Here is an 11,321-nt window from a genome sequence, read left to right on the forward strand (position 1 = left end):
GGAGAGGCTAGGCTTCCTTGCTTTCTTGCTTGCTTGCTTTCGCTCCTACTTTTTGCTTTTGCCCTTGCTTTTGCTTTTGCTTATTAGTTAGTTTAGCTAGGAGTCCAATTTTTTTCCTGGACTGTTTTTTTTTCTCTCCCTTTCCTGAATACCATCTGAACCTGTTCCAGACAGGGACCTTGGAAACACCAAGAAACACCGGGAGTCTGCGCCAGAGACTGATAACTGGGCGACCACTCGCAGGAGAGACTTTCTGAGTTTGTCATCCTTTCAGAGCGGTGAAAGAGTTTTTGTCATCTGGTGTTGTTCATTTTTTTTTGTGCTGGGGAGTATTTTGCTTGTTAAATAAACAGGTTTTTTTTTTCGACTTCTCTCTGAGGAAATTCTTCCCGAACCCAGTGGTGGGGGGAGGGGCTCCTTACGGAGGTTTCCCCCCAAATTTGCCCTAAACCAGGACAAAAGCAAATGGCAAAAAGCAAATGGCAAAAGCACCAGCTCTCCCTAATGCATGTTCTTATATAGAAACTTCCCACCTAGCTAAGACTCAAACTCGGACCACTACTTCTTAATCTATTAGAATTCTAGTTTCTTAGCACGCCAGGTTACGTATAAACTACACATATGGTCTATGTTGTTCTAGCTGAAAAATGTAAGCAATATTCTTACTATAGCTTTATTATGTCTAAAACTATGTTCTTGGGGCCTCCATGGAACCCCTAGTGTCTAAGAGTGTGTTTTTCAACTTTCACTAGAACTCGAACTTCTACACTGGTATCTAAGACCTTTTACTTACTAAAAGCACTTAAAGCCCATTTTTCTTACTTACTTAGTTGCTTGCTTATACTAAAACTTAAACTTATACCTCTGCTTTATGTATGAGCGACTTAACATACTTCAGTCCATCCAAAGGCTTTAATTCAATCCCTGCACTTTGAGTTCTCTCTGAAGAATTCAGAGAAACTCCTGCCTTGCTGACTCCAACACCATGTTACAACGTTCCACAGGGATTCTTTCTTTTTCCGAATGAGGCAGAGAGATGGGACTTCTAGTTGCTTTAGAAAGTGTGGTTTATTTTTCTTATCTTCTACAGAAAACGTGAGTTCTTGTTACAGGTGTTGAGAGCATAGCTAGCATAGCTAGAAGTCACAAGACTTGTGGTTGCAAGGTCTTTTAAGGATTTATTAACCAATAAAACACTGCCAACAAAGATATTTATTTTTCTAATCCAATACTAAGAAATTTCATCTAATTACAGTGTGACCTTTCTTAGCCAATCCTGTTCTGACACACAGACCTATTCTAAGACTTATTGTCACCTTTGCAACTATCTTTATTCTTTTTATATCTTAAACTCTATACCTAAACTTTTCTCAACTTAACATGTCTCTGCTTTAAGCTTTAAATCTACATTCTTACTTCTAGCACCTAAGCTTGGAAGCTTTTCCCAAGTCCTCAGGTCAAATCCTGTGTCCTTTTCTGTAGGAGCTGCTGGTCCAGACGGTCGGCACTGAGAGATCTCTAAAGCCAGGTTTTGGAACTTATGGTTTATTGCATAGGGCGTGGGTGAAAGGGCCCTGCTTGGAGCTGCCAGCCGCAACTCGAAGCAGGCTTGTGAGAACAGGAGGGCAAGAGTAAAAAGAGGAAAGAGAGGGCAGGGGGTAAGAGGTAAGAGGTAGGAGTGTAAGAGCGGTAAGAGAAGAGAGTAAAGTAAGAGAGGTAAGAGAAGTAAGAGAGGTAAGAGAAGTAAGAGAGCGAGGTTCCCATTACAATACAATAAATCTTCTTCTGTGTTGAATATTCTAATTCTCACTAACCAATCTAATAGAAGATACAAATCCTATAGCATTTACATACAGCCTATAAGAATCACTACATTACCATACTGTGTTACACTTTAAACCCTAAAAACTACTCTTTGGACCCTCTTTACCAAGCTAGTAGGGTCTTTTCTGACCCTTGGACCTGTCTGCAAGCAGAAGGGATTGTTCAATCAAGGGGTGATTACTTTCAGCTGGCCATACTATTGTTTTCTAGTTGTTCAGTAACTAAGGTTTGGTATCTCAAAGATGGCTTTCATTTCCATCTTGCTTATAGTTTCCATTTTCTCACAATCTTTTGCCAGGCAATCATATTTATAAGGCTTTCCATTTTCATCTTCCCCAACACTTTTCTAGACTTTGATTTACAGGCCCAATGTTCTGAGTATTCCTTACATTTTGAATTCCAACAGGGGAAACCCAGTCAGACAAGATGGAAAAGACACTGGTACAAGATCCCTTTTTCCTGATGTTACTCTCATTCTTAGTAAAATCTTATTTAAAATCAGTTATTGGAAAATACATTTGAGGAATATAGAAATTCTTAGCATGTCACTTGTAACGGCTTTTTCCCGGCCTATACAGAGTCTTTCACCCTCCACCGGTCTAGCTCAGGTGTTGGGGTGATATTCCTCTGGGCCCTAGCCACAGAGACGTAGATAAGATATCAAAAGAGGCTCTTTCCCCTGATAAAGTTACAGGTTTATTTCTCGTGGGTAGTGAGTGAAAAGGGAAGGGAAAAGAGCGGGGGAAGAGAGAGAAAAGAGGGGGAAGAACAGGGTAAAAGCGTGGGGGGGGGAAAAGAGAACGGGGGAAGAGAAAAAGGGGAAAAAAGAAAGAGCGGGATAAGAGATCTGGGGAAAAAGGAGATGCGGGAAAAGAGTGGGGGGAAAAAAGAGAGAACGGGATAAGAGAGAGTGGGGGAAAAAAGAGAACGGGGCAAGAGAGGGGGAAAAAGTGCGGGAAAGAGAGCGAGGTCAGCGGGTCCTGACCTTTTCTAGGGTCTGGAAAGGGGGGGCGGGGAGAAATTGGATCCCAGCCAGCTCTGTGTGGCCAGGAGGGGAGAGGGACCAAGATACAGGGCACAGTAGGGGTCACGGGATGTACCATTTACAATGTATCTAGGGAACGCAACAGTCACTTTCCTTGTACTTGATATTACAATTAACAGAAGTAGTAGCTGAGTCTTTGTAGCTACATTTATTAATAGCTGATTATTTTCTTTAACCTTTGCCCAACAAATTTCCTGCAATTATTTTGCATTGCTGATGGAATGCATAATCTAATAACATGGGATTATCTTCACTATGCTCTTTTGGTCACATTTTACGTGCCTTTATTAAGTTTTTCTGTGACCTTAGGGATTGCTGATATATAATTATAGAATCATAGAATGGGTTGGGTTGGAAGAGACCTTCAAGATCATCTAGTTCAAACTTCCCTACCGTGGGCAGGGACACCTTCCACTAGACCAGGTTGCTCAAAGCCCCATCCAATATGGTCTTGAACACTTCCAGGGATGAAGCATCCACAACTCTAGGCAACCTGTTCCAGTGCCTCAACTCCCTCACAGTAAAGAATTTGTTCCTAATATCTAATCTAAACCTACTCTCAGTATGAAGCCATTGCCCCTTGTCTTGTCACTACATATCCTTGTGAAAAGTCCCTTTCTGTCTGTCTTGTAGCCTCCCTTTAGGTATTGAAAAGCCTCAATGAGGTCACCTTAAAGTCCTCTCTTTTCCAGGCTGAACAAGCTACTCTCTCTCAGCCTTTCCCCACAGAAGAGGTGCTCCATCCCTGTAATCATCTTCATGGCCCTCCTCTGGACTCCTCCCAACAGGTCTATGTCCTTCTTGTGCTGAGAACCCTAGAGATGAATGCAGTACTCCAGGTAGGGTCTTAGGAGAGCGCACTAGAGGGGGAAGAGCAGAGTTAACGGGGAATATGTCACATAGAACCCCCATTCTTATTTCATAGAATCAGAAAATAATTTATCATGGAGGGGAATTTTGGAGGTTATCTGGTCCAATTCCCCACTGAAATCAAGGCCATCTTTAAAGTTAGATCCAACTCCAGTGTTGGATCAGGTTACTTAGGGCTGTGAATCAACTCTTGAAAAATGGAGATCTGACAGCGTTTGTGAAAAACCTGTTCCAATATGTTGTGGGTTGACGCTGGCCAGATGCCAGGCACCCACCAAAGCTGCTCACTCACTCCCCTCTGCAGCTGGATAGAGGAGAGAAAATTTAAAGAAGGGCTTGACGCCTAGAGCAGCTGGAACAGAGGCTACACAGAGTTAAGAGGAATAAAATGGATATTTATTGAGAGGCCTTCAAAGGCCACACCCTTGGCAGCACCAGTGCCACAGTTGTGGCCCCTGCCTGGATGGTTCCAAGATGGAAGCAAAAGAGGGCTTAGTCACGAGTTCTCACACCATTATAGGTTTTAGTCCATTTGCATGCAGGAGTCAACTGTCCAATTAATAGTCTCAAATAGGGAAGTTTCATCCTCCTTGCTTGCTTGTGTTCCCGCCCGCCTCTTTTCACGTTGTTTATGCTTAGGGCATGAAGTTTGAAGATAGTGTCCTTGAGTCCTTAGCTGGAATCGGACTGTTTTGTCTTCATCACCCAAGCACAACAGAAAAGCACACCCAAGCAGAACAGAAAAATGTTGCGTTTCCTAGATAAATTGTAAATGGTACATTCCGTGACCCCTGCTGTGCCCTGTATCTTGGTCCCTCTCCCCTCCTGGCCACACAGAGCTGGCTGGGATCCAATTTCTCCCCGCCCCCCCCCTTTCCAGACCCTAGAAAAGGTCAGTACCCCCTGGCCTCGCTCTCTTTTCTCCCTTTGTCCTTCCCTTTTTCACTCGCTACCCATGAGAAATAAACCTGTAACTTTATTAGGGGGAAGAGCCTCTTTTGATATCTTATTTACGTCCATGAGGCAAGGGCCCAGGGGAACTTCACCCTAACACCTGAGCTAGACCGGAGGAAGGGTGAAAAACCCCATTTTGGGGCCAAGTAAAAGCCTCAGTTGGCGCCCCCACGTGAGTGGTCTCTATAGAGCACCCACGTTACGCTGTGACTCCTATTTTCGGGATTCAAGGAGCCTGGGAGCTGATCAACTAGCTTAAATTTCTTTAAGCTGCATTTTGTGCAGTTCGAAGACTTTTCAGCACGAACCGGCAGCCTGTCAGGAGCCCAGACAGGTCGGTTCTGGACGTAGATCTACTACAGTTACACAGACGTCTCTGCCTGCAAGAGAAAAGGTGAGTGAAAGCATCCTTTCGCGGCGGGTGGTTCCCGGAGCTCCGCGGGGGGGGTCTCACTGGTGGCATTTTGCCGGCCTGGCGCCGTTCGCTGGAGGAGAGGCGGCCCCGGGCGTGTTTGCAGCGTGCGCGCGGCTCGGCAGCTCGCGGCCACGTGGTGCAGCGCGCGGGCTGGGGCGGGGCTGGACGCGGCCACCCCAGGCGCGGCAGACAGACAGCTTTGGTCGGTTTCAAAGCTGCGGCACAGGGAGTTTTTTTTTGTAGTTTCTGCGGTTTTTACGGGTTTTTGCGGTGGGGTCGATCCCTACAGCGGCGCGGGCGCCACGTAGGTTTTACTGACAAAAACCGGCGAAATTAACATCGGCTCCGCATCCAGTAAAGCCTGAAAACCGTAGTGTACCTAGCACGTCATAACAACTAACTCCTTTCCTGTGTTTTAACTGTAGTGGGGTGGATATAGTGCAAATTGCTAACACCATGGGTTTACAGCAATCTTCCTTACAAAAGAGTATAAAAAACCAACTCAAGGAAATATTAAGTTCAGGAAATGTTTTAATATCTAATAAAAAATTAGCCCGTTTTGCCAGCTGGCTGTCTGTTGAAAAATCTGACCTTGAATTGCAAAATATAAATTCGATTTCATTTTGGGATGAAATAGGGGATTTATTAACTTTAAAAGTAGAAAATGGAGATAAAACAGCTTCTGTATTCCTCCCGATATTCTTACAAATTTGGAAACTTTTAATTCAGACAGAAAACAACAGACAGCAGCAGCAAAACGGTTCAAACTCACCTTACCTTCCCCAAAAACCCTATAACCAGAACCTGGAAAGCACCCTCGGGTCTGCCTTGGAAATGCAGCCCAGCACGGCTGTAACTGTTCTGAATCCCCGAATCCTGCCCAGTATCCCGGTTCTGACAATTTTTCAAAAATTATCAGCTCTCCTTCCTTGTTCCCTTCCCCTCCGGGCCACGGACACGTGGCCGTATCTGGACAGGTCAGGATCGGGGTCCCAGATAGCATTGGACATGCGGTACAGGGAGAGGGGGGGGGCCCATATGGTGACAGCCACGTGTCTCCTCCTTCATCCCGCAACCCCCTTCACCCTCCGGTCCCAGCCCATAAGCATGTCCCTTCCCATAACTCATCCCTGCCCTCGGCTCCACCGCCCCCTCCCCCCTCCAAGACCCTGCCCTGCACGGCACCCGGCGACCCCGCCCACAGGTTGCAACCCTGGATTCCACCACCATTCCCCCTCTCCGGTTTCACATTCCTTCCCTCCAAGCTGCTGCGGGGTGGGGGAGGGCAATGGAGCCCCTGCTAGTTCCAGTGCCGGTGAGGGTGGGGGTTGGGAGGGATCAGCTCACAGCAGCTTGTGGAAGAGCAATTGGCTAAAGGCCACATAGAGGAGACCACAAGTGCGTGGAATTTCAGGGTTTTTGTGATAAAGAAGCCGGGGAAGGACAAGTGGAGGCTGCTCCACGACCTCCTGGAAATAAACAAAGTAATTGAGGACATGGGGTCTCTCCAACCTGGAATGCCTTCTTCAACAATGCTTCCTAAAGATTGGCAATTGGCTGTTCTAGACATCAAGGACTGTTTCTTCCACATTCCCCTACACACAGAGGATGCCCCACGGTTCGCCTTCTCGGTTCCTACCATCAATCGAGAAGCCCCAATGAAGCACTACCACTGGAAGGTTTTGCCCCAGGGATTAAAATGTAGTCCCTCCATCTGCCAGTGGCATGTGGCCTCATTGCTGTCCCAGGTGCGTGCCCAGAGAGGGGAGGCCATCATCCTTCATTACATGGATGATGTGCTTGTGTGTGCCCCCGATAACTCTCTACTCCAAGACACACTTGACCTAGTGGTTAAAGTTTATCCTCTGCTGGATTTGAATTGCAGGAGGACAAAGTCCAAAGGATGCCACCTTGGAAGTACCTGGGCTTGGAAATTACTGCACGGACCATTGTTCCGCAGAAATTGGAAATTAATTGTAATCCAAAAACCTTAGCAGATCTCCATTCCCTGTGTGGGTGATCATTGAATTGGGTCAGGCCCTGGCTAGGCCTCACTAATGAGGACCTAGAACCTCTCTTCAATTTATTGAAGGGGGAGAGAGAGCTGCTTTCTCCCAGGGAACTGACCCCAGAGGCAAAGACTGCAATCTAAAAGGTACAAAAGACTTTAGGAGAGAGGCAAGCTCACCGTTACCAGCCCGAGCTGCCCTTCATATTCATTGTCCGAGGGAAACTGCCTCGCTTACACGGGTTAATATTCCAATGGATCAAGGAGCAGAGAGAGTCACTCTTAATCATAGAGTGGGTCTTCCTCTCCCACCAAAGATCCAAAACTATCACTAAGCCACAAGAGTTAATAGCTCAGCTGATTCAGAAAGCAAGGATGAGACTGTATGAAATAGCTGTTTGTGACTTCACATGTATTCACCTCCCTGTTAAACTGTCTGAGGAGGGAAGGAGCTCTCCTGAAAGATTGACTAAAGAGATGTTTGAGCATTTGCTCCAGAGCAATGCCAGTCTCCAATTAGCCGTGGACAGCTACAGAGGACAAATATCAGTCCATGCCCCGTCTCACAAGCTGTTTAATGAGGAATTCCACCTCGTTCCTCGTGAGGAGTCGGAGACCACTCAAAGCTCTCACAGTGTTCACAGATGCATCCGGGGCATCCCACAAGTCGGTGATGACTTGGAGAAATCCTCAGACTCAGCATTGGGAAGCTGATGTTGAGTTTGTGGAAGGATCACCCCAGGTAGCTGAACTGGCAGCAGTCGTGAGAGCCTTTGAGAAGTTCTCAGAGCCAATAAACTTGGTAACAGACTCAGCCTATGTAGCGGTGGTAGTGTCCAGAGCGGAGAAGGCAGTGCTCAGGGACATCGAGAATGAGCAGCTTTTCAGGTTGCTTTCCAAACTAATTTATTTGATTTCTCATAGAGAACACCCGTTCTATGTGATGCATGTGAGATCACACACAGATTTGCCAGGCGAAATTGCAGAAGGGAACCGTCAGGCAGACTCCCTTGCAACCCCAGCAGAACAAGCAACCCCAGCAGAACAAGCACGCCTTCCTGACATCCTCCAACAGGCAAAGCTGAGCCACCAGCAGTATCACCAGAATACACCAGGTCTAATGCGTCAGTTCCAGCTAACACGGAGTCAGGCTCGAGCCATTGTGGCCACCTGTCCCAACTGTCAGCTGCACACCATGCCCTCAATAGGCATGGGGGTTAACCCCCGAGGTCTTGGCAGTTGTGAGGTATGGCAGACAGACATCGCACATATTCCTAGTTTCGGTCGCCTCAAATATGTGCATGTTAGCATAGACACATATTCAGGCGCAGTCTATGCCTCTGCCCACGCAGGAGAAAGGGCAATGCATGCCAAAAAACACCTAGTGCAAGCCTGTTCAGTATTGGGGATCCCTAGGGAAATCAAAACTGATCAGGGCCCAGCGGATAAGTCCAAGGAGTTCCTGGAATTCATCCAGCAGTGGGGAGTGGAACATAAAACTGGCACCTCTCACTCCCCCACAGGCCAAGGTGTAGTTGAGCGAGCCAATCAGACACTCAAGCAGGTTTTGGCTAAACAGAGCAGTTCAACTGTGTGGATGTCTCCACAGCAGAAGCTCTGCAAAGCCGTGTTTACTATCAGTTTCCGGAATTGTTCATTTGAGAACATGAGTCCACCTGTGGTACGTCACTTTAACAGTGGTAAACAGTTCAAGTTATCCCAACATCCTCCAGTTTTGATTAGGGACCCAGAAACCTGGGAAATCAAAGGTCCCTATGAGCTTGTTACCTGGGGGCGCGGCTATGCGTGTGTATCCACTCCCTCAGGCCCTCGGTGCATTCCCCAAATGTGGGTGAAACCGTATGTTCCCAAACATCCTGCTCCAACTGAGGGGAACGAGGAGCAGGTGGCTGTGTCTTCAAAAAGAAGACGCTGCCAGAAAAAAGAAAAAGAAATCCTCCTAAAGGATGACATTCTGGCATATAGAGTCTTTTAACAGGTTTTATAATGTTTGTCTCTTTTTTTAGAGAAAAGCTTCCCTTCTCTAGGTTCTGTGAGGAACCCCCTTCAAGTTGTCTTCCTGTTAACACTGAACAGTTTAGCAGCTGCATGAATCATCCTTCAGCCCCGTCAGAACATCTAGGTGACCCTGGCACACACACTCCAAAATAGTGCTGCTACAGATTTTCTCCTACTACTGCACGGCCATGAGTGCCAGGAATTTGAAGGACTTTGCTGTATGGACCTAACCTCAAAAATTCCTAACATCCATGCTACCCTAATCTGAAGACTGGTTCAATGGACTGTTCAAAAGCTGGGGACCCAAAGGGTGGTGGGCCAAATCATAATTTGAATGAAACTAATATCCTTCTTTCAACTTTGTTAAACAAAAAATGGGGAGATGTTGCATTTCCTAGATGGATTGTAAATGATACTTTCTGTGACCCCTGCTATGCCCTGTAGCTTGGTCCCTCTCCCCTCCTAGCCATACAGGGCTGGCTGGGATCCAATTTCTCCCCGCCCCCCTTTTCAGACCCTAGAAAAGATCTTTGCCCCCTGACCTCTGTTTCTTTTTCTCTTTTTCTCTTTCTCCCTCTTCTCCAAGCTACCCACGAGAAATAAACCCTGCAACTTCATCAGGGAAAAGAGCCCCTTGTGTTATCTTATTTACGTCAATGAGGCAAGGGCCCTGGAGGCTTCATCCTAACACCTGAGCTAGACCGGAGGAAGGGTGAAGAACCCGATTTTAGGGCAGAGCAAAAGCCTCAGTACACCACAGCAAAGGTGTGAGGAAGGGCACTGCCCCAACTTTTGGCTTGGCCTGCCTGTGCTGCGCCTTTAGCCGCACACCAGAACAATGGCATTTCTTCCCCGATAGGTAAAAAAGGTGTTAGTGTAGCCTCAGGATTGGCAAGTGCCTAGGCATTAAGATGAGAGACCACGTATGAGGGAGTCTTTAGAGGTTTCCTCCCACATGGCGCAGGTGTATTCTCATCCTCGCGCTGAACTGAAAAGTCCGGGCATGGCAAGTCTGGCCTGCCTTGTGCAGAGACGAACACAAATGTGGGGCTATGATCCTCTGTTCTGGAGCTCTGCTTCCGGGTGTGTGGGGCGCCATGAGCCTGCAGAAGCCGCAGAGGACACTGCGGATTGTAGACGAGGCTGGGCAACCCCCGGCCCCCGTTGGTCTGACAGCGGCAGGAATGGCGACGGAGTGGCATCGCCTGTGGGCCCCATGGGGGGCGGGGAGAGAGGCGGGAGTGACCCTGGGCGACACCGGAAGCGATATCCGTAGGTCCCAGAAGGCCAGCGGTGGCATTGAGTTTCACGGGTAGGAGGCTGCCAAGCTGCTTTGAAAGCTGGAGCTCCTCTGCTCTAGGACAGACTGGGAGAGCTGAGGGTGTCCAATGTGGAGAACAGAAGGCTCCAGGGAGACCTTGTAGCCCCTTTCAGTGCCTGCTGGGGCTCCAAGATAGCTGGGGAGGGACTTTGCAAAAGGGTCTGGACTCACAGGACACGGGGGTATAGCTTTAAACTGCCAGAGACCTGGGGTAAATGGGATATTGGAAAGGAATTCTTCCTTGTGTGGGTGCTGAGGCCTGGCACATGTTGCTTAAAGAGGCTGTGTGGGAGCCCCATGGCAGGAAGTGTCCAGCGCCAGGCTGGAGCAGACATGGAGCAACCTGGACTAGTGGAAAAGTGTCCCTGCCCATGTCAGGATGTGGGAAGAAGATAATCTATCATCTCTAAGGTCGCCTCCAGTCCAAACCATTCTGGGATTCTAGGATTCATGGAAGGCCATTCTCCAAGTGAAGTGTTGTATCTCTTGGCTCCCAGCTTGTAGTTGCCAGTTCTTCTGGAAGCAGGCCTGGCCAAGCAGCTGTGATGAGCCATGGGGTCTCAATAGGATGACTGTGATATATTTGCAGAGAGGAAGGCTGCAGACAGATCTTCAAGGCCCAGGTAAAACAAGCAAAGGATTGAATAAAAGCCAAAGGTTGGTTGTGTTAGTCAGTTTGCTGGCTGTTGAAATGGCCCCAGGTCATTTTCAACATTTCTAATTTGGATTTGTTTGAGTAAAAAATGAATGTGTTACCACCAGCGTGGGCTCTCCAATGCATCTCCATGTGCTCCCATCTCTTTTTTGTATATCAGGTTCTATTAACTGAAGAAAGAATCATAACACAGTAGTAAAACATTTAGAG

The sequence above is a fragment of the Sturnus vulgaris genome, chromosome W (genome assembly GCF_052056855.1).
Source record: "Sturnus vulgaris isolate bStuVul1 chromosome W, bStuVul1.hap1, whole genome shotgun sequence".
In the NCBI taxonomy this organism is placed as follows: Eukaryota; Metazoa; Chordata; class Aves; order Passeriformes; family Sturnidae; genus Sturnus; species Sturnus vulgaris.